The sequence below is a fragment of the Delphinus delphis genome, chromosome 7 (genome assembly GCF_949987515.2).
Source record: "Delphinus delphis chromosome 7, mDelDel1.2, whole genome shotgun sequence".
NCBI classification, from domain to species: Eukaryota; Metazoa; Chordata; class Mammalia; order Artiodactyla; family Delphinidae; genus Delphinus; species Delphinus delphis.
In genome coordinates this window covers 103,785,698-103,808,250 of record NC_082689.1, presented here as the reverse complement: position 1 = coordinate 103,808,250, position 22,553 = coordinate 103,785,698, and the positions used below count along the sequence as shown (strand labels likewise).

Genomic DNA, 22,553 nt, shown 5'->3' with positions numbered 1-22,553 from the left:
GGGGAGTTGACCTGAATGACCCATTTGGGCCTGTTACCTTGTCAGGGTGGTGGGAGAGTTGGGGTTTGGGAAAGGAGCACTGGTGTCCTAGCTGCGAGACTTCTGAGCCTCAGTGTTTTCATCTGAGAAATGGACACATCAGCTGTGTTTCACTCAGGCCAAATGAGTGAAGGTTCACATTCCTCGTACGGGCCCTCCAGGGAGCAGATGATGCTCAGTGATTGGCAACCATACTTATAATTACTACTTGCTGGGACCACACCCGGTGTCCTTTCCCGGACGTAGATTGAGCACCTTTGGTATACAAGGTCAGCTGCCCTTTCTGGAGCTGCACCCGGCAGTGATGGGAAGGCCCATCCTAACGCAGCCCAGGGGCCGGATTCCACACGTGCCAGGCAGGAGCCCTTTGTGGCGATGGGGACAAGCGCGTCCTGGGAGAGATGGCACGGGCGTTTGACTTTGCTTTCCAGCCCCAGCGCTTCCCAGCTCTTTGACTTTTCCTCTGAGCCTCAGTGTGTTCACGTGTGAAACGAGAACCGTCATTTTGTGAGGTTTGAGAGGATGAAGGCGTGTGAAGTGCCTGTTCCATTTCTGATGTCCTTTATCAGGACCCGTGGACCAGTGGCCTAACCGATGGTGTTTTTGTGGTTTCTATATGCTGTGTGCCTGTGTTTATTGCCCTTCCCGTCTGGGTCACCTCAGACGCCCTGGCGTGCAGCGGATTAGTTGCCCCTGTGTTTAAAGTGGGCAGAGCCGAGGGGCAGGGGATGCAGTACTTTCTGGAAGGGCAGGGGATGACAGTGCGGTTGCAGTTTATCTTCCACGGGCGGCCTCCTTTCTGCAGAACTCTGGCTTCCCGACCTGGGGAGCCAGCCGGGGGCGGAAGTCCAGCCTGACCATCAGGCTTACCTCTGACAGCTCAGCTGGCCAGCTTCTGGGCCAGGGACCAGCTCAGAATCAGCAGGTGGCTCGGCGTTGGCCTGTGGACGTGGCCAGGGCAAGGGCATGCTTATCCCTGTGGGGGGCTCTGGGGCCTCAGCGGGTCGCCAAGCCGAGCTCAGTCGGCTCTCGGGTGCCTGGCTCAGGCCCTGAGATCTGTGTTCCCTTTGCCGAGGCTGGTGACCGCTGACGGCAGGTGAGCTGGCCGTGTGGAAGAATGCCTCTGTGTGTCTGTGCTTGTTTGCGGAATGGCTTTGGCCATTTTCCTTTCTCTTTCACAGAAGGTCAAACGCTACCAACCTGTATATCTTGGAGCAGTGGTTTTCCCCTCTGGGCCTCTGCTCTCTTGCCTAAGTGCAGCATGAAGAAACTGGGTGAGGTTTACAGAGAGCTGAGGTCAGGGGTGGTTCTTGTTCCTGGCCCGTCCTGGGGTCAGAGGCCCAGCTGCTGGCCCAGCTCGCCCGCCTCCCCCCTCCCCCATCTCTAAGGCCTTTGACTGCCCCACCTACCTTCTCTCCACCCCATCCCTCCGTTCTTTCAGTCAACTTTCAACAACGTTTGGCAGTCAACACACTAGGTCTTTTTAAAAGGGTTATCCTTTGCTAATATAGAGAAGATAAAAGAGGCAGAAAGAGTTGCCCCTGTGTTAATTTAGTGTATTTGCTTTAGGTCTTTTTAGTGCATTTGCTTTAGTGTATTTGCTTTAGGTCTTCCTTTTTTTTTTAAATATGTTCCTAAAATAAATTTATTTATTTTATTTAATTTTATTTTTGGCTACGGTGGGTCTTCATTGCTGCACGCGGGCTGCGGCGAGAGGGGGCTACTCTTCGTTGCGGTGCGCGGGTGTCTCACTGCGGTGGCTTCTCTTGTTGCAATGCACGGGCTCTAGGCGCGTGGGCTCAGTAGTTGTGGCTCGTAAGCTCTAGAGCACAGGCTCAGTGGTTGTGGCGCACGGGCTTAGTTGCTCTGCAGCATCTGGGATCTTCCCAGACCAGGGATTGAACCTGTGTTCCCTGCATTGGCAGGCGGATTCTTAACCACTGCGCCACCAGGGAAGTCCCCACAGGGCTTAATCTTAAACTAGCATTTAAATGTAACCTCATTACTAATGTGGTTGAATATTTAAAATATATTTATTGGTCTTTTAAACTTCTCCATCAGTTAAATTCATGTTCTTTGCACATTTCTTATTGGGATGGTTCCGTCTCACAGATTGTAAGAGCATACCCTAAATGAAGAATATTAACCTTTTAGCTGCCGTATATTGGAAACAATTTTTTCCCTGACCATTTAACCATATTTATTTTGTGATAACTATATTTATGGTGTGAGATGTATGTCATGGATAGAAATTGACTTTCAACATCTATTGTCAAGTCTTTCAGTTTTCTAAAATGATTTTCCTTTTATGTTTAGAATGCCTGCCCACCCCAAAATCAGCTTAGTGGTTTCCTAAAGTTCATGTAATGGTTTCTAAATTTTAACATTGCAATGTGCTTGGGATTCTTTTGGAAACGATAATTAGTCATTTAATGATGATTTTGGATTATTACTATATAAAATATATGTATTTCTTTTTTTCTCCCAGCTTTACCAGTGGGATTTATACTTTCATACGTTACATTTGGAGTTTGTGATGTAAACGTCTAAGTTTACTTATTTTTCTAAATAGTTGACCTACTAGTTAATGCCTAGTTTACCTCTTATTCTCACTGGTTTAAATGCCACTTTCGAAACATTTAAAAAGCCATATTCTAAACTATGGGTCCAGAAACAGATGTGTAGATGTTTGTCCTGTACACCTGATTGTTGCCCCATTTCTAGCTGAACTAATTGTAGCTTGGAAGTATGTTTCCCTTTTTGGGAGTAGAAGTTCCTTTTATCATTCTTCTTAACCTTTCTCAGTCACCTATTCTTACAGATGGATTTTACAACCATTGAATCTTCCTTCTATACTTTTTAAAAAAATATTTATGAGATCATATACTTTATAAAGTTGTTTCTTTTATTAAACTATTCTTGTAATATTTTCTATTATAAAACCTCTTAGACATCATTTAAAATGTCTACGTAATATTTCACTGTTTTCTTTTATTACTTAGGACTGATTATTGTCTTAACTGCTGGGATGAAATATACAATGTAATTGCTTGAGTGTCTGTCTCCCATAATAGAATGGAAGCTCTGTGAGGGCAGAGCCATGTCTATGTTTTTAACATTATATCCCAAGTGTTAAGCTTGGTGCCTTGATAGTAGATGCTCTGTAAATATTCAGAAAATTTAAAAATAAGCATGATTTACTTTATTTCCATTTCACTTTTCTCTCTCTTCCCCTCTCTCTTTTTTTTTTGTTGCTATTATCAGTAATGCTGTACTTGATATCTTTTTCAATGTACCTTATTTAAAGTAGCTTCTATGCCTGTGTCATATGACAAATAAGCATCAGTTTAAAAGAAAAGGAGCTTTGACATATCAGTCAACAGTCAAAACCTTTCTGTTTAATTAAAAAGTTTGCTATTAAGTGTTTAATGCTTATTGCGTTGGCTCTATGACGTTTAGGGCACTATTTCTCTGAGGCCATCCCATGTCTTCTTTCTTGTAATGATGTGTTTAAGGTTCTCCAAAGACATGGAAGGGATGCTGGATCTGTAAATGAAAAAGTCATTTAAACCATTGGATGCTCATTTTTCAGTGCAGTGTCAGACCAGTGCCCTCACATCATGGCTTGGATAAGGTGTGTTCCTTGTGGGTGTCTTATCACCAAGCCCAACGGCTAGTTTTGGATACAGTGAAAATGGTTTGAGAACCAAAGTACGTGCTCTTCCCCTGAAATGGAGTCCTAAGGTGAAGGGGTAGACAGCTGTTGAATGGAGGTCTTCGAACTCCCAGGCCAACCTCTTTGTCAGTGGCCGAAGGTCACTGTGGAGACATGTTTCCTGAAGGCTGGAGCCGGAGGCAAGGGATGAAGTAGGTAAGGTGGTGGGAGAGTCAGGGAGATCAGAAGAAAGAGGACCCCAGGCAATCTGTGTAGGCAATTCTGGCTTTGAGATAAGAACAGCTTTGCAAGAATGGCTTGTTATGGAGAAAACTTCGGAATTTCCTACCAAAGCAACTCTTCGATCTTAAATATAGTGATGGATTTTTCCAACAGTCTTATGTTCATTCATTCATGGAATAAAACTTCCTGTCCTTTGGAAAGAGAGGATGGTTCAGGGAGAGAGAGAAAAGCCACGTGTAAAGGCAGGAACGGGTAGGGTGTGGGTGCAGTTAAAGCACACTGTTTATGAAGGATCCTGAGCAATTCAGTATGACTAGGGTTTGGAACATGAGGAGGAGTAGGAATGTAGATGGCTGGAGAGGTAGACCAGATAGCCAAGATCTCCCGCTGCCTTGCTGAGGCTGAGCTATTGGGCAGCCCTCCCTGGGTACGTCCTTTAAACAACCTCCCAGTGCTTCCAACTCCTCATGTGTAAGAGGAAGGAAATAGAATCCCTACGAAGTACGTGCTACTATGTAGCTAAAATAAGTTAATGCAGGAAGAGCACTGAAAACAGTGTGTGGCACTTTATATGAACTCACATATTAGCTATTATTAATAGTAAAGTGGATACACGTTTCCCCTAGTCCTATTAGGAAGTTAACATGGCCATGAAATTGGGACCTTGATGTATTTTATTTTATTTTATTTTTTGCTACTTTAATCCTTTCTTTTCCTAATTGAAAGATTAACACAGGGTTGGTTCTAGAACTAAGAATTGTACCTCTTAGAACTGAAAGGTGGTAGCTTTGGAATAGGTTAAAGGTAGGAAGGCCTGCTGACCTTTTCTGTTAGTTCTTCATTCACTGTACAACCAGATAATAGACGTAACTTGCAGGAGACATTCCTAGGCAGGACGTTAAAATACTGTCTTTAAAATTGTGATCACAGGGGCTTCCCTGGTGGCGCAGTGGTTGAGAGTCCGCCTGCCGATGCAGGGGACACGGGTTCGTGCCCCGGTCCAGGAAGATCCCACATGCTGCGGAGCAGCTGGGCCCGTGGGCCATGGCCGCTGAGCCTGCGCGTCCGGAACCTGTGCTCTGCGGCAGGAGACGCCACAACAGTGAGAGGCCCGCGTGCTGCAAAAAAAAAAAAAAATTGTGATCACAGAAAGTGCTGGACCCCTACAAGATGTGAGTTGTTGTGTTAGGGGTTACTCTAATTGCAAGGTGAGGACCCTAGCCTTTAGAATTCCCAAAGCACTTTATAGTATTCTTTCTTTCTTTCTTTCTTTCTTTAGGCTGCACAGGGTCTTAGTTGCAGTGTGAGGGATCTCTAGTTGCGGCACACGGGATCTAGCTCCCTGACCAGGGATCGAAACCGGCCCCCATGCATTGGGAGCACAGAGTCTTAACCACTGGACCACCAGGGAAGTCCCTGGTATTCTCTTTTGAGTAATTCCCCTAAAATGTATTATTCTCATTTTACAGGCCGAGAGGGGTGAAATCTGGCACGCTTGGGGGGAGTGGTTGAGCATTGATGTGACCGTAAAGGGAATTCTGGGAGGGGCAGGCACCCGCTTTTCCTAGGGCTCCCTACAGGCAGGATTCTAGGCTAGCACTTGCAGGGGCCATGCCTGCCGCCTGGAACGCCTGGTGCAGCTCTGAGGGGCCGTAGGAGCCTTGCAGGGAAGAAGGCCAGGAAGGAGCCGAAATGGAGCCGGGAGAAAATGCTTCCTTGAACAACACCCAAAACCCTACAGTTTCTCCTACTTCACCCCCGCTCCCCATGCCTCCGCCCACCGTGACCTGAGGGAATGGTCAGGAGATAAGAACTCCCAGCGGGAAGTCTTGTTTTCCCAGATCCTAGAACTGAGGCAGCTTCTGCTCTAGGGGGATCGCTTAACCTCTCAAATCCTCGGGCTCCTCACCTGTGGAATTGAGCCGGGTAGCATTTTGTGCGTTGCCTCGAAAATTAAGTGAAGAACAAATGTCTGGCAAATGGTACGCCGCATAGTTTCCCCTCTCCCCAATTATATCAGTGACTCTGAATTTAAGGAATGAGGCAAAAGATTAGTTACTTTGTTTGTTATCCTTCCTGCTTAGCTGAAGTTTTCTTTCCAGATTAATTTTTAGCCTGAAGTTTGGGAATATAAACTGAGGAAACCAAATGACCCTTACATACATTACTTTTTTTTTTTTTTAATGCTTTCTCCCTTATTGTTTGAGTGCAAAAGTAGCCCATACTTCTTGTTAAACAGAACAGCCAAACAGTACAGAAATTTGTACTCTAAAAAGCTTCCCATAATCCCACTTCCCAAAGTTTTCTTCGTCATACATTAAATGTATGTCTAATTATATAGGTGCACACACATACGCACTTATAGGAATGTGTGTCTCTGTAAGAGAAATGAGATAATATTATGTGTACTGTTTTAGCAACTTTGTCCCCCCCCCCCAAACAGTGTATCCTCAAAGTCTTTCCATGTGGGTACATTAAAAACAAACAAAAAAGCTGATCTTTACTGGTTACATTGTGATCCATTGTATGGGTGTTGTGTAATTTGTTCTCTTGAGGAACATTAGGCTTGTTTCCCTTTTTTTCATAATTACACCCAGCACTCCAGTGATCATCCATGTACACATATCTTTGTGCTTAAACAGGAGTGAGAATATCTGTAGCATAAATATCTAGAAATAGAATGGCCGGCACAGCATTTTGATAGCATCTGCCGTATTGCCATGCAATAGCGTCAATGGAGTTGCACCAATTTGTCGTTTTACGAACAATAACTATCTGAATAATTGTTTATTTCCTCCTTATTCACCATTGCTCTTCCATCCCTACACACCTGGAACATAAACTCCCAGAGGGCAGAGACCTGGGTGTCTTGTTCACTGCCAGTCCTAATACAGTGCCTGGCTCACAGAGCTTCTTTGAATGAATGGAGAATGTCCATTTTTCTATCCTTTTGCCAACACTTTTTAACCTTTGGTAATTAGTGGGGAAAATATAAGGTATTCCTCAATACTTTCCTCACTTCCTCAATGATGCTGAATATTTTTTCATATTTGATTTGATTGTTTCTGTGCTTTTTTGCCTTTCATCTGATTTACCCATTTTTCAAGTGGGAGTTTTCATCCTTTTTAATTTATTTGTAAGGGCTCTTTGCATATGTGGGATAATGTGTTAGAAATATTTTCCCACGCTTTCATCTATTTTATTCATTTTTCTTTCATTTGTTTGCTTGTTCTTTATTTTACATAATAAAAGTTTTAATAAATTTTTATGTGATCAGGCTTATTGGATTTTAATGTTTCACATCCCATTTGGGAAAGGCCTTCTGCACTTTAAGATCTTAATAGTATTCACCTGTGGTTTTTTTTTAATTTTTAAATTAAAAAAAAATTTTTTTTTAATTTAAAAAAATTTTTGGCCACACTGTGTGGCTTGCAGGATCTTAGTTCCCTGACCAGGGATTGAACCCCAGTCCCAGCAGTGAGAGCACCGAGTCCTAACTACTGGAATTCCTTTTTTTAAAAAATTAAAAAATTTTTTTTTTATTCACTTGTTTTTTAGAAATGTCCTCCTCCCCCACCCCCAAACCTGGGTCTTTCATACTTTGGCACTTATTGTGGTATGGAAGGAATGAGGTGGGAATCCAACCATCATATTGCCCCCAAATAACTTACTGAACAGGGAACTTTCATTTGGTAGAATATGCAGCCATGAAAAGCATGAAGTAGATCCTTACGTAAAGCCATGAAGGATATCCAGCATGTGCTATTAAATTAACAAAACAAAACAAAACAAACTTTCTCTTTGTTGGTAACACCAATTAGGATAATGCTGTTAATTATCCGTTCTTAGAAACTTGGTGGCAGATTGAAAGCCAGGAATTTTGGAGCTGGATACACCCATGTTTCAATTCCTGGCTCTCTGTTCTTTCCCAAGTTACCGAACCTGTCAACGGTGTTTTCTGTAAAATACAGAACAACTTCAGGTGTTGTCTTGAGAATTAACTGAGGTATTGGTTATTGTTGTTTGTTTTTGCTGTGCCAGGATACTTTATTTTGGCTCCATAAAATTTGGAAATGTTTCCTCAGCAAAGGATTTTATAAACCACACAACAAAGCTTAAATAAAAAACCCAGAAATTAAGGAACAAATGTTTTCCCAGATGTCAACTCCTCATAATTCATTTATGAATTCATCAGCTAATAAAAATACTAAGAAGTGAGCTGGGGTTTTGGTTATTGATTTGGTTTTATTATTTCTTTGTTTTTTTTTTAAATAATTTTTTTTAACATATATATTTTTAAATTAATTAATTAATTTTATTTTTGGCTGCGTTGGGTCTTCGTTGCTGCTCACGGGCTTTCTCTAGTTGCGGCGCATGGGGGTTACTCTTCATTGCAGTGCGTGGGCTTCTCATTGTGGTGGCTTCTCTTGTTGCGGAGCAGGGGCTCTAGGCGCACGGGCTTCAGTAGTTGTGGCACGAGGGCTCAGTAGTTGTGGCTCATGGGCTCTAGAGCGCAGGCTCAGTAGTTGTGGCACAGGGGCTTAGTTGCTCCACGGCATATGGGATCTTCCCGGACCAAGGCTCGAACCCGTGTCCCCTGCATTAGCAGGCGGATTCTTAACCACTGTGCCACCAGGGAAGTCCCTATTTCTTTGTTTTTAAGACCGACATTTATTGAAATAAATAGGAGCTTCCTTGTACAGATTTCTTATCACAGCTCAGCATAGAGAAATGATTTTTAATGTTTCAAAGGTCTCCTGGTCGTGTCACATGTCAGTTATGCTTTAAGCAATGGTGGACTATTTAATTAAATTAAGATAGAATACTTAGACAATCTAATTCCACGGGGTCCAATGAACTAGGAATGACATATTCTTAAGAATTATGTAAGGGGATTCCCTGGTGGTCCAATGGTTAGGACTCAGTGCTCTCACTGCCAGGGCCCCAGGTTCCATCCCTGGTCAGGGAACGGAGAACCTGCAAGCTGTGTGGTGCAGAAAAAAAAAAAAAAAAGAATTATGTTAAAAATTAAAGAAAACCAGACAGCTCAAGGTAAGGAATTTAACGCTTTTCTATGTATGGGAAGGTGCAAGAGTCTGGGCTGATTGAAATCATTCCTTTGGTATGCACCTTAGCTACCTAGGGTCAGTATCCTATACTTTCTCACCCTGAGTCTCCTCGGGGTGCATTATTGGGGGGTGACTGCAGCGGCTGAGGCTGCAACATCCTTTGTTTACTGATGGCAGGCAACATTTCTTCATAGACCTCCAGAAACACTATATTAGAAATTATAATATGAGAACAAATGCAGCATCAGTGAAGCAACACATTAAATAGAGTTGACCTCCATCAGGATTAATTTAAAGAGAAGACACATCAGCTGTCCTGCCATGCTGGTATGTGTTCAGAGGTTGGCTGCTGTAAATCTGAATCCAGCCTCCACATTACCCTGAATCGTTGTGCTTTTCCTTTTGCTCCCCTGGGGACCTGATGACGCAGGGATGTCCCAATCTGTTTTCAATGGAGGTTTTATTATTTTTCAGGCATTGTGAGGCCAAAAGATAAGGCGACATTACCATGAGAAAGACAGTTTGTTACTCATGGTTCCCACGTGGAGGGCCTTAGGGAGAGGCACCAGGGTCAGTCAGGAGGCAGAGGGAATGAGGGGAGAATCTGGGCGAGACCCTTTCTGGTGGTCTCTAGGGGAAGGAATGGGTGAGGCAGAGAAAGCAGGTTTAGAATTGGCTCTGGGGCAGAAAGGCTGTCCCTAGGTGTCTGGTACCCACCCAGCTCTGGAGTGATTAGGGCAGGGGACTGGTGGAGTGTGACGTTCTGTGAAAACCTGATAGAGCAGGGGATGGACTGGAGTATGGACTCTAGGTTAGTTTGCATATGAAAAGCATACCCTAGGCTAGTCATTGACTATCCCTAAGAATTGGCCAGCCCTGGGAGGGGCACCCTACCCAGGGTTCACAGGGCTCCAGATGTCAAGGCATCAGAAACCCATGGTTCATTTAAAACTACCGGACCTTCTTGGGCCCTGCCTTGGGCTGCAGGTTGAGTGACAGGCACAAAGGGGCCACTTGGGAAAAGCTGGATTTCCTATTCTGTTTTAAAAACTTCTTTTGGCCTTGTCCCGCAGCTTGTGGGATCTTAGTTCCCCGACCAGGGGTTGAACCCGCGCCCTTGGCAGTGAGAGCGCGGAGTCCTAACCCTGGACCGCCAGGGAATTCCCTGGATTCCTCATTCTAAGTCAGCCATTTTTACTTGTGAGTGTTTTCCCCCCTTCCGATTGAGCTTTCTCTCAGGCTCTACAACCATCAACAAACTCTCTTTCCTTTGTTTTCCCCTAATTGAAGTATAGTTGATTTACAATGTTGTGTTAAATTTTGCTGTACAGCAAAGTTGATTCAACTGTACATATATATACATATATTCTTTTTTAAAATTAATTAATTAATTAATTTTTGGCTTCGTTGGGTCTTCGTTGCTGTTCACGGGCTTTCTCTCTGGTTGCAGTGAGCGGGGGCTACTCTTCGTTGTGGTGCGCGGGCTTCTCATTGTGGTGGCTTCTCTTGTTGTGGAGCATGGGTTCCAGGCATGCAGGCTTCAGTAGTTGCTCCACGCGGGCTCAGTAGTTGTGACTCACGGGCCCTAGGGCGCAGGCTCAGTAGTTGTGGCCCATGGGCTTAGTTGCTCCGCGGCATGTGGGATCTTCCCGGACCAGGGATCGAACCTGTGTCCCCTGCATTGGCAGGTGGATTCTCAACCACTGCGCCACCAGGGAAACCCCTCTCAAGATTTTTTAAGGAAATATTTAAGTTAATAGCATCACTGAGTCTCTTCAGAATGACCTGTGACCGATGACCTTGGTCTGCGTTTTCTTTATTTATTTTATTATATTTCTTTTAGACTTTTTTTTTTTTTTTTTTTTTTTTTTGCGGTACGCGGGCCTCTCATTGCTGTGGCCCCTTCTGTCACGGAGCACAGGCTCTGGATGCACAGCCTCAGCGGCCACGGCTCACGGGCCCAGCCGCTCCGCGGCATGTGGGATCTTCCCGGACCGGGGCACAAACCTGTGTCCCCTGCATCGGCAGGCGGACTCTCAACCACTGCGCCACCAGGGAAGCCCGGTCTGCGTTTTCTGACTCACTCTTTTGGCTGATGCCAAGTTTCCATCATTCATGTAATCGCTCAAGAGAGCGGGTGAGATTATCATCTTCAGAGGTTTTAGCTGACTTGCTGTATCATTGCCCTCCCGTTCCCTTTCTCTGAAGTTTTCCAGCTCTTTCTGTGTTTTTTCCTCTCTCCCATCCTTTCCGTCCCTTTAGAATACGTTCTGCATTCTTCTGAGACATCTTTGTGATGTTTTGGGCCCCAGTCACTTGGGACTGGAAGGACTTTTTTTTAATATTTATTTGGTTGCACTGGGTCTTAGTTGCAGCAGGCATGCTCCTTAGTTGCAGCATGTGAACTCTTAGTTGCGGCATGCATGTGAGATCTAGTTCCCTGACCAGGGATCGAAACCGGGCCCCCTGCATTGGGAGCATGGAGTCTTAACCACTTTTAAGGGAAGTCCTGGGACTGGAAGGATTTTGATGCCTCTGCCAGTGACTGTCTGGCCTTCCAGACGAGCCATCATCACTCCATGGAATGAAATTTTGGGGGACCTGCTTTCTATTCTCAGTCAAGGTGCAAAGGTGGACCTAGTTGCATCTTTATTAAGTGCTTCCAAGCATTCAGAAACAGTTTGTAACGTCCAAGGACTTTCCCCTGCTGCAGTGGACTTGAGGGCTTCTGGAACGAGTGTAATCTGCTAACTGACGACACACTCTTCAAAAGCGCTTTTGGCTAGTTTGATTCCTGTCACCCCCCACCCCCCACCAAAGTACCTTGGCTTTTTACTGTAAAAATAGTCAAAGCAGCACCCACCAAAATTTCCAGGGGAAAATCAAATGCACTTGCGCTTGGTGCCCATAATTTGGACAACTTCATAGGAACACTTCTGATCAGAGCAGCTCTGCCCCTGGTCAGTGGCTTGGGGGCTACAGCTGCCTGCCTGGAGCCTTGAGTGTCGTACTCCTAAATCAAACATGGGCCTGGCCACCAGGACAGACCATCAGTTTGGGGGAGGTGGTATCAGGTTTAATTGACTTCACTCTGGTCACTGCACAGGTAGGAAGGGTTATACTTTGTATGGCATTGTGGGAAGATAATTAAAAAAACTTTTTTATTGAAATGCAGTTGATTTACAATGTTGGTGTTAATTACTGCTGTACAACAAAGTGATTCAGTTATATTAATATATACATTCTTTTTTAAAATATTCTTTTCCATTATGGTTTATCATAGGCTATTGAATATAGTTCTCTGTGTTATACAGGAGGACCTTGTTGTTTATCCATTGGGAAGATAATTTAAGTGCCAGGTCTATAAGTGGGTCTCAAAAAATGTTATTTCCCTTCTGCCACCAAATTTGGCTGACTGGAGGGAAGGGGGCAGGAAGGAAGGTCAGGAGTAGATGGGCCCACTTTGCTCTGTGTAAATCAGCTCCTGAGTTAGGTTTCAGGGACCACTGAACTATGGTTAGAATCACTACTTAGAAGAATGTGTCTAAACCAAACATATGGGTACCAAAGCGGAAAGGAGGGGAGGAGAGGGATAAATTAGCAGTTTGAGATTAGCAGATACAAACTACTATATATAAAATACGTAAACACTAGGGACCTACTGTCTAGCACAGGGAACTATATTCAGTATTTTGTAATAAACCATAATGGAAAAGAATCTGAAAAAGAATAGATATATAAGGGCTTCCCTGGTGGCGCAGTGGTTGAGAGTCCGCCTGCTGATGCGGGGACGCGGGTTCGTGCCCCGGTCCGGGAGGATCCGACGTGCCGCAGAGCGACGGGGCCATGAGCCATGGCCGCTGAGCCTGCGCGTCCGGAGCCTGTGCTCCGCAACGGGAGAGGCCACAACAGTGAGAGGCCTGCATACAGCAAAAAAAAAAAGAGAAAAAAAAAAGAATAGATATATGTATAACTGAATCACTTTGCTGTACTGCAGAAACTCACAAAATACTGTAAATCAACTATACTTCAATTAAAAAAAACGTGTACAGATCCTCTGCTCTGAATGAGGAAGGGGTTTTGTGTCTTGTTTTAAAGGAACTGCTGTACACGAGTAGGTACCGTGATCTGTCCAACCCCTTCCTTTCCCAAGAAGAGGAAGAAGCCCAGAGGAAAGGTGGAATGTTCCCAGGGCAGGCGTGAGCCCCGGGCCGGACAGATCTGGAGTCTGTCGAGGCCACAGGGAGAGGGGGAAATGCTTCTTTGTGTCAGTTAAGAGCTGGTGTCCCTACCTCATTCTTCTCCAGACTCTGTGTCCCTCTCACAGTTCCCCATGGGATACTCTTCCTTGCAAGGACCTCCAGCAAGGAAACCTATCGTTTGGGTGGATTGGTGTTGACTTGGTTGGAGGCCAGAGGTGGACAGCTGGCCTCCCTTCCCCCCTTCTACTTTGCCCCTTTCCTGATGGGGAAAGAGAGGTCTGGAGGGTGGACCTGACTTTTCAGCGTGTGGAGTGCATTTCTGACGGTCTCTTAGAGAGCAATCCTATCTTCTCTCCAGGGTTGCTCTGGGGCAGTGTTTGGGCCTCAGACCGCCAGCATCAGAGTCTCCTGGAGTGTGTGCTTCCTTCCGTGTTAGAGCTGGGAGGGGCAGGGATCCGTTTTCGCCAGGCACACCTGTGATCGATGCTTAGGTATTCTTGGGTTTGAGAGCCACTGCCTTGAGTATACTGCTGTTCTCCACCTCTTCCAGAAAGAGAGACCCGGACCTTGCGAGGACAGGGTGGGCCCTGCCCCACTCATGGCTCTGTGCTCTGCAGGTCGGGGACTCCCTTGTGCCCAGCCAGTTGCTCTGTGCTCAGGCAGACTTGGGAGGTTCTTGACCTTCCTTATGTGGAGAACACGTGGTCTCCATCCAGTGACCAGTTCCCAGTCACTTCCATTGGATGGTTAGGGGACCCTATTTGTCTTGAGTGGGAAGGAGAGACCATACATGCTCTGGGAATTCACAGAGGTGGACCGGAGATTCCTAAGTATTAGGGCTGGAGGGGGCCTAAGATGCCATCTCTGCTGTCCTGCTACTGAAAATGTCCATGGACCAGTGTCTCCTGAAAGCTGGTTAGAAATGCAGAATCTGGGGTCTGCTGCAGGACACCTAAATCAGATCCTGCATTTTCCTGCAAGTGACCAGGTGATTTATGAACATTTTGAGAAGCTCTGATCTAGCCTGTCCACCCCGCATCCCACCCCCCTGTATCATATAGGTGGTAAATGGAGGCCTGGAGAGGCTGTGTGACTTGCCTCAGGTGACAGAGTGGGATTTCCATCTGGTCTCTCTCTTTTTTGTTTCTTTTGCAGTACGCGGGCCTCTCACTGCTGTGGCCTCTCCTGTTGCGGAGCACAGGCTCCGGACGCGCAGGCTCAGCGGCCATGGCTCACGGGCCCAGCCGCTCCGCGGCATGTGGGATCTTCCCGGACCGGGGCACGAACCCATGTACCCTGCATCGGCAGGCGGACTCTCAACCACTGCGCCACCAGGGAAGCCCTGGTCTCTCTCTCTTTTTAAAGTTGTCTTAGAATGCAATGCACATACCATATACATTCACATACCTGTTTAAGTGTACAATTCATTGTTTTTTAGTTTAGTCAGTTAAATTTGTTAAACCGTCACCACAACTAATTTTAGAGCATTTTTGTCCCCCTAAAAGCAACTCTGCACCTAGTGGCAGTCAGTCTTCATTTTCTTCCTCTCCACCTGCCGTCCCCCCACTCTCCAAGCCCTAGGCAACCACTAACCTGCTTTCCATCTATGAATTTGCCTATTCTCGCATTTAATTTAATCGGTCTCATGCAAAGGGTGGTCTTGTGGGACTGACTTCTTTTACTTAGGATAATGATTTCAAGGGCTATCCACAACGTAGCATGTATCAGAACTTCCTTCCTTTCTGCTGCTGAATAATATTCCATTGTGTGAACGTACCTCATTTTATTTACTCTTTAGTGGATAGACATTTGGGTGGTTTCCACTTTTGGGCTATGATGAATGTACTGCTATGAATCTTCAGGTGCAAGTTTTTGTGTGGACCTGTGTTTTTATTTCTCACGTGTATGCACTTAGGAGAGGCATTTCTGGGTCCTATGGCTACCGTGCGTTTAGCTTTATGAGGGCCTGCCGGGCTATTTTCCAAGGCAGCTGCACGAGTTTACATTGTACCAGCAGTAGAGGAGGGTTCCAGTTTCTCCACATCTAGCGCTTTTTATCGCCCATCGTTTTGATGGAATAAAGGGTGGGGTGATGGAGGCCTCTTCAGCCATTTGCCGGCCTCAACAGAGCAGGTGACCTCAAGGCAGGATTGCTGCTGGGTCCCAGGAGCAAACTGAAGCCAGAGAGGCTCCAGCGCTGTGAGGATGCTCTGAGGGTCTGTCTGCCTTATGCTCTCTGTGCCCACCAGCTTCCCTGTGTCCATGGCCAGAAGGCAGACGGTGAAGCCGCCAGACGCCCCTGGATCACAGGTCCTCAGCCCACCCCCCCAGAGGGGCTGCTGCGCCCATCCCCTGGTTCCAGGAGGGTAGATCAGATGCTCACCCGAGAGCTGCATCAGTGTGGCTGCCCCCCCCCGCCCCCCGCCCTTGCCCTTTGTCCGCTCTAAACAGAACCTGACGATGGAGCACTTCCCTGAGATGGTCCCCAGGTGCCCACTCTCCTGGGTGGCCTGGGGGGAGGCTTCGGCTGCCTTGGGGCTGCCCTGACAAGCCCAGTCTGCCCCACAGTGACTGCCCCAGGGTGTCCTCCACGTACCAGAGGCCGAGACTGAAAACGGGGCTGCCCGGGGCCAGACAGTGGTGGTTGGAATATGATCGACCGGGAGGGTCTGGCTCCCACTTTCAAGATCAAGGGCCTGCGAGCCTGTGAACAGCCCTAGCCACGGCACATGGTTCCTGCTGGGCTGAGCATGGAGGGAGATGCCCGAGTGAGTCACAGTTCTGACCTTATCTTAGAGATTTGCTTTTCTACCCTGTGCTGTCCTTTGTGCTACTAACTTACCTGTGTACACCCCTCCCACCTGTGTAGGAGGGTACCTGTTTCTCCACATCCTTACCTGGACTCTATATTATCAGCCTTTTGAATCTTTTCTAAGAGGCACAGAAAATAAGCTCCTGATTCTGATTTGCATTTCCTTCTTTTCCATCATGAGAAAATGAGTGAAACTGAGACAAGCCCTTTGCATTCCTTTTACTTTTTAAAAAACCAGCAGTTTATGTCCATCGCCCATTTTTCTCCTGCTCTTTTGCGTATGGAGCTGCAAGGACCATGGTATTAGGTTGAACCGAATGCAGTTACCATTTTGTTTTGTTTTTTTTCATAAGTAATTGCTGCATTTTATTATTTATTTATTTATTTCTTTAAACATCTTTATTGGGGTATAATTGCTTTACAATGGTGTGTTAGTTTCTGCTTTATAACAAAGTGTAAGTCGTAACGGGTTGCCGATCTGCAGTTTCACGTTATTCATTTTCATAGATTAAGGATTCAGTTTAGCAAGGTGGCTGGATAAAAGTTCATCGTGTAGAAAGTAGTGAATTTCCTGTGAACCAGCAACAACCAAGCGTAGAATGAAACAGGGAAAAGAGAGAACCATTCCTAGTACTGAGAGCAAATCAAACAATTTTAGAAGATGCTAATCAAGTGTCTAGGGGTCTAGACACCCCGGATTCGGAATCAGCCAGCAGTGCGTACGAGCGTGGATCCCAGTTAGGTCTACCATTCCCCAGTTCTGGGTGGGGCTGGAGGATAGGAGCATTTTTGCATTTTGGGGAACAAGGAGAGACTAATTGAGACTTAGTCTAAATTAGAACTAGTACTACTGCTAGTTCCTGCTTACCTTTTACCCATCTTTTCATAACGTGAACATCTTGTATAAACACGGTACGGTGATTGAAACCAGGCAATTGCATGGGCATGATTCTGTTACCTCTTCTGTGTCTTCATTTGAATTTTATCTGTTCCTCCACGATTGTCCTGTTTCTGTTCTGGGTTCCAATCCAGGATCCCACATGGCATTTTGTTGTTATATCTCCTCCAATCTGTGATAATTTCCCAGACTTTCTTCTTCTTCCATGACCTTCAGGCTTAAGAAGTGGTTACCGATTATTTTGTAGCGTGCCCCTCAATCTGGGTTTGTCTGATGTTTTTAGATGATGATGTTGAGATTATTGCCTTTTGGGGTTGAAGTGATATGATGCCCATACTGGGGGATCGTGACACCGATATGTCTTACTGCTGATGGCATTAACCTTAATGATTGAGGAGTGTCTGCCAGGCTTCTCTGCTGCACAGTTACAACGTTCCCCTTTGTAACTAATAAACATTCTGGGGAGGAGGAGATAACTCTTTCTACGTCTAGTAATTGAAATGCTACTGTAAGAAAGAGCTTTCTCTCCTCTACCACTAATTTATTTATTCACCTATTTATTATCTCAGTATAGACTAGTGGAAATTTATTTTATTCTCTGTGTTGAAATTCAACACTATTGTTATCTATTTTGTTTCTGAAATTGTTCCAGTTGTGGCTGTTGGGAGATCCTTCAGATTGGCTCTTACGACGCTGTGACACACCTCCATCCTTTTTTTGAGCGTTTCCCCACTTATGGCACTGCAAGACGCTTACCACAAGCTGAGCATCTTATGTTCTCCGGGCCCCCGCCCCGGAAACAACCCCTTCTCGAAGGGGTCTCCAGGATACGATGTCCTCTTCTGCTGTGGTACAGGCACACACATATTTACTGTCTTCTAAGTGTTTATTGGGGACTCGCTGTATACCAGGCACGGAGCCTAGTCCCTGGCCTTTGTAGGTGGCCGCGAGGAGGTTAAGGCTCAAGGTCACACAGGTGATGGGCCGTCTGGATCAGGACTTGGGTGTGTGACTTTGGACCAAAGCCTTGTGTGTGAGCGCTCTGTGTTACACACTTGCCCGAGACCCCACGTACGCGAGTGACAAGACAGACTACCCTTGCTGAAGACACTGTGGCCTTGCGTTTTCCCCGTCTGCTATTATCTTGGGACTGCTGGCGTCCAGCCGTCCGTTCCCTGAGAGGTAACGGTGGCTTCCATTATGTTTTATGTGACATTAATTACCCAAAGCAGTAACTGTTGGAAAGTAAACAACCTGTAAATCTTGGCCGGCCCGGGCAGTTGCCTCCTGTTCTTGGGAACGCGGTGATCCGGGCAGGAGGCCCTGCGCTGGTTCCACTGGCTGGCCAGAGCTACGCTGCAGGGGCACCCGGTGGGCACGGCCCCGGGGCAGGTGGCTGGCAGGGCGGGGGTGTGTCTGTCTGCCCTGGGCACCCCCTCCCCCAGACAGTCCGGAAGAGAGTCAGGTAGCCTGGGGGCTTGTTCCAGCTGGGCTTCCTGGGACTGGGTGACCTTGAATGGCCTTGGGCAGCCAGGCTGCTCAGTGCTGGAGCAGTGGGGAGGGCATGCGGCACCCAGGACAGTGGCTGGGCCCCAGGGGAGGCGCTGCGCTTGTTGGTGGGAGGTGGTAGTTGCGATGGGCACTTGTTGAGCCCTTCCTCCCTGCCAGGCTGCAGGTGCATGATCTCATTTCCTCCCCACAAACCGCAAGAACATTTTGCACATCTAGAGAGTGATGTACAAAGAGGTTCGAGAACTTGCCCAGGACTTGGGAGGGTCTGACTCTACCCCAGTGTGTCTGCCCTGACCCCGCTCTCCTCCCCGCCGCCCGTCCTGGGCCAGGCCACAGGCCGCCGAGTCTTCGCCACTAACTTCGGTGTCACCTCGGGCACATCAGCAACTCCCTGGGCCAGGGTGTCCTTACCCCCAAAACGGACACAGGGATCCTGGAAGGCAGGTTCTCCGGTGGCCGCCCAGAGAGACCTGCGGGTCTGACCTCGTCTGCCTGTGTCTGGTGGTCTGTTTATGGGACAAAGAACTGCTTTCCCCAAATGCCCCCCTGTCTGATTGGCTTTTGAGTACCAGCCTGCTGCTAGAACTAAAAAATGCCAACCATCGTCACCGTGGTCATCTGTTATGTGCTTGGGACAGTATGAGGCACTACTCCCTCTTTTCTTTGTGTCGTTTTTTCAAAGTCACGTGGAATATATTCCTAGTTACTGCTGAAGATGTATACAATTTAAGAGGGAAGGGTCCTTCTCTATGCATTATTAGTTCCATGTATTTGGCTCGCAAATATAGGGATATACGTACTGTAACATTTTAAAATAAAAGTATAATCATTGTGTACATATTATTCAGTGACTTGTTTTTTTCCCACTCGTGTGTGTGTGTGTGTGTGTGTGTGTGTGTGTGTGTGTTGGATTTTTTCTGTCTATTGTGGATCTAGATCTGCTTATTTTTTTTTTTTTGGTTTCCACTGTCTTTTTTTTAAGTATAGTTGATGTACAGTAGTATATAAGTTACAGGTGTACAGTATAGTGATTCACAGTTTTTAAAGGCTATACTCCATCTACAGTTATTATAAAATATTGGCTATATTCCCTGCGGTGTACAATATATCCTTGTAGCTTACTTTATACATATATAATCTTTTTTATTGAAGTATAGTTGATTTACAATATCATATTAGTTTCAGGTGTACAGGACAGAGATTCAGTAATACATATATATACATTCTTGTGTGTGTGTGTGCGTGTGCGTGTGTGTGTGTGTGTGTGTGTGTGTGTATATATATATATATATATGTATATATTCTTCTTCAGATTCTTTTCCCTTATAGATTATTACAAAATAGTGAGCATCATTCCCTGTGCTCTACAGTAGGTCCTTTACATATATAATCTTAATTTTTAAATTATTTTTTAACTCTTAACTTTTTCAAAGTGATTTTTTTTTTTAATTTATTTTATTTATTTTTGGCTGCGTTGGGTCTTCATTGCTGCGCGAGGGCTTTCTCTAGTTGCAGCGAGCAGGGGCTACTCATCGTTGCGGTGCACAGGCTTCTCATTGCGGTGGCTTCTCTTGTTGCGGAGCACAGGCTCTAGGGCGCAGGCTCAGTAGTTGTGGCACACGGGCTTAGTTGCTCCACGGCATGTGGGATCTTCCTGGACCAGGGCTCGAACCCAGGTCCCCTGCATTGGCAGGCGGATTCTTAGCCACTGCACCACCAGGGAAGCCCCTCAAAGTGATTTTAAATTTCAAACTGTGGAAGAATCGAAAGGTTAGTATAATGAACTTCTCTGCACCCTTCACTAGATTCATCAGTATTTAATGTTTTGTCACATTTCCTTTATCTCTGTATTTTATATATATGTTTCCTCCCTGAATCATTTGAGAGTTAGTTGTAGACATCATACTCCTTTATCCTAACTACTTTAGCAGGTATTTCCTCAAAACAAGGCCATTCTCTTCTATAACCATATTTCCATGATCAAATTCAGGAAATTTAATACAATACCTTCACCTACCACACAGCCCTATTAAATTGGGCCAATGGTTCTGACACCGTCCTTTTCCGCAGTTTTTTGCCCCGATTCCAGGTCCAGTCCAGAACGATGCACTGTGCTTAGTTGTCCTTTCGTCTGGAGGATCCTCACCCTGTCTTTCACGACGTTGACATTTCGAAGAGTATCCAGGCCAGATGTGGGTTTGCCTGATGTTTCCTCATGACTAGATTCAGGCTGTGTACTTCAGGCAGGGATAGTTCGTGACCTTGTGTCCTGGCTACAGCATCTCCGGGGGCACACGATGCTGTCATCTGGTTAAGGGACAGGCCTCAATCTCTGTAACAGCCGCGTGCTCTTCCACAGCTTGGTCTCAACGTAGTTGTTGACCATATAGTTCACTTTTTTGTTTGTGTGGTATTTTTTGTTTTGTTCTTTTTTTTTGACCATTTAGTTCGTTTTGTTTTTAGCCATAACAGTACTGCTGCATTGAATAGCCTCAGAGAAATAGTTTTTTAAAATTAATAATTAGTTGCTTTACAATGTTGTGTTAGTTTCTGCTGTATATGTACACATATATGGATACATATACATACATCCCCTCCTTTTAGATTTCCTTCCCATTTAGGTCACCACAGAGCATTGAGTAGAGCTCCCTGTGCTAAACAGTATGTTCTCATTAGTTATCTATTTGATACATAGTAGTGTATAAATGTCAATCCCAGTCTCCCAGTTCATCCCACCCTCCCCTCTTCCTCCCTTGGTAGGTATTCATACGTTTGTTCTTTACGTGTGTGTCTCTATTTTTGCTTTGCAAGTTCACCTGTATCGTTTTTCTAGATTCCACCTATAAGCGTTACTAGGTGATATTTGTTTTTCTCTTTCTGACTTCACTCTGTATGACAGTCTCTAGGTCCATCCACGTCTCTGCAAATGGCACAGTTTCGTTCCTTTTTATGGCTGAGTAATATTCCATTGTATATATGTGCCACATCTTCTGTATCCACCCCTCTGTTGATGGACATTTAGGTTGCTTTCATGTCCTGGCTATTGTAAATAGTGCTGCTATGAACATTGGGGTGCATGTGTCTTTTTTTTTTTTTTTTTTTTTTTTTTTTTGCGGTACGTGAGCCTCTCACTGTTGTGGCCTCTCCCGTTGTGGAGCACAGGCTCCGGACGCGCAGGCTCAGTGACCATGGCTCATGGGCCCAGCCACTCCGCAGCATGTGGGATCTTCCCGGACCGGGGCATGAACCCGTGTCCCCTGCATTGGCAGGCGGACTCTCAACCACTGTGCCACCAGGGAAGCCCGCATGTGTCTTTTTGAATTATGGTTTTCTCTGGATACATGCCCAGGAGTGGGATTGATATATCATATGGTAGTTCCATTTTTGGTTTTTTAAGGAACCTCCATACTGTTTTCCATAGTGGCTATACCAATTTACATTCCCACCAACAGTGTAGGAGGGTTCCCTTCTCTCCACACCCTCTTCTGTGGACTAGAGTGCAGGAGATGGCATGGTTGGGTCAGAGGCTGTATGTGTTTGTAGTATTGATGGATATTGTCTAAAGGCTGTGACATCCCCTCTCCCACCTCTGACGTGTGAAAACCCATTTCCCCACATTTTGTCCTTGAGGGATGTTAGCAATCTGTTAAACGTTGGCCAGTCTGATAAACGAAACTGCCATTGCATTCTTTTCTTTTTTTTTTAAAATAAATTTATTTATTTTTGGCTGCGTTGGGTCTTTGTTGTTGCGCGCGGGCTTTCTCTAGTTGCGGCGAGCGGGGGCTCCTCTTTGTTGCAGTGTGTGGGCTTCTCATTGCGGTGGCTTCTCTTGTTGCGGAGCACGGACTCTAGAGCGCAGGCTCAGTAGTTGTGGCACGTGGGCTCGGTAGTCGTGGTGCACAGGCTTAGTTGCTCTGCGGCATGTGGGATCTTCCTGGACCGGGGCTCGAACCTGTGTCCCCTGCATTGGCAGTCAGATTCTTAGCCACTGCACCACCAGGGAAGTCCGCATTATTTTCATTTGGCCTGTCTTTGACCACTAAAGAGGTTAAACATCTTTGCATGTTCTTCTTGGTTTGGCTGACTAGTTCCAGCTCTGTTATTTGCTTTAGAGAATTCAATG

The 22,553-nt window shown here is 45.8% G+C and overlaps 1 protein-coding gene across 4 annotated transcripts in view; it reads left to right on the top strand.

Moving 5' to 3' along the window:
- TFCP2L1 (transcription factor CP2 like 1) overlaps positions 1 to 22,553 on the top strand; it is a 65,573-nt gene that overhangs the window by 3,832 nt on the left and 39,188 nt on the right. The window lies entirely within an intron of this gene.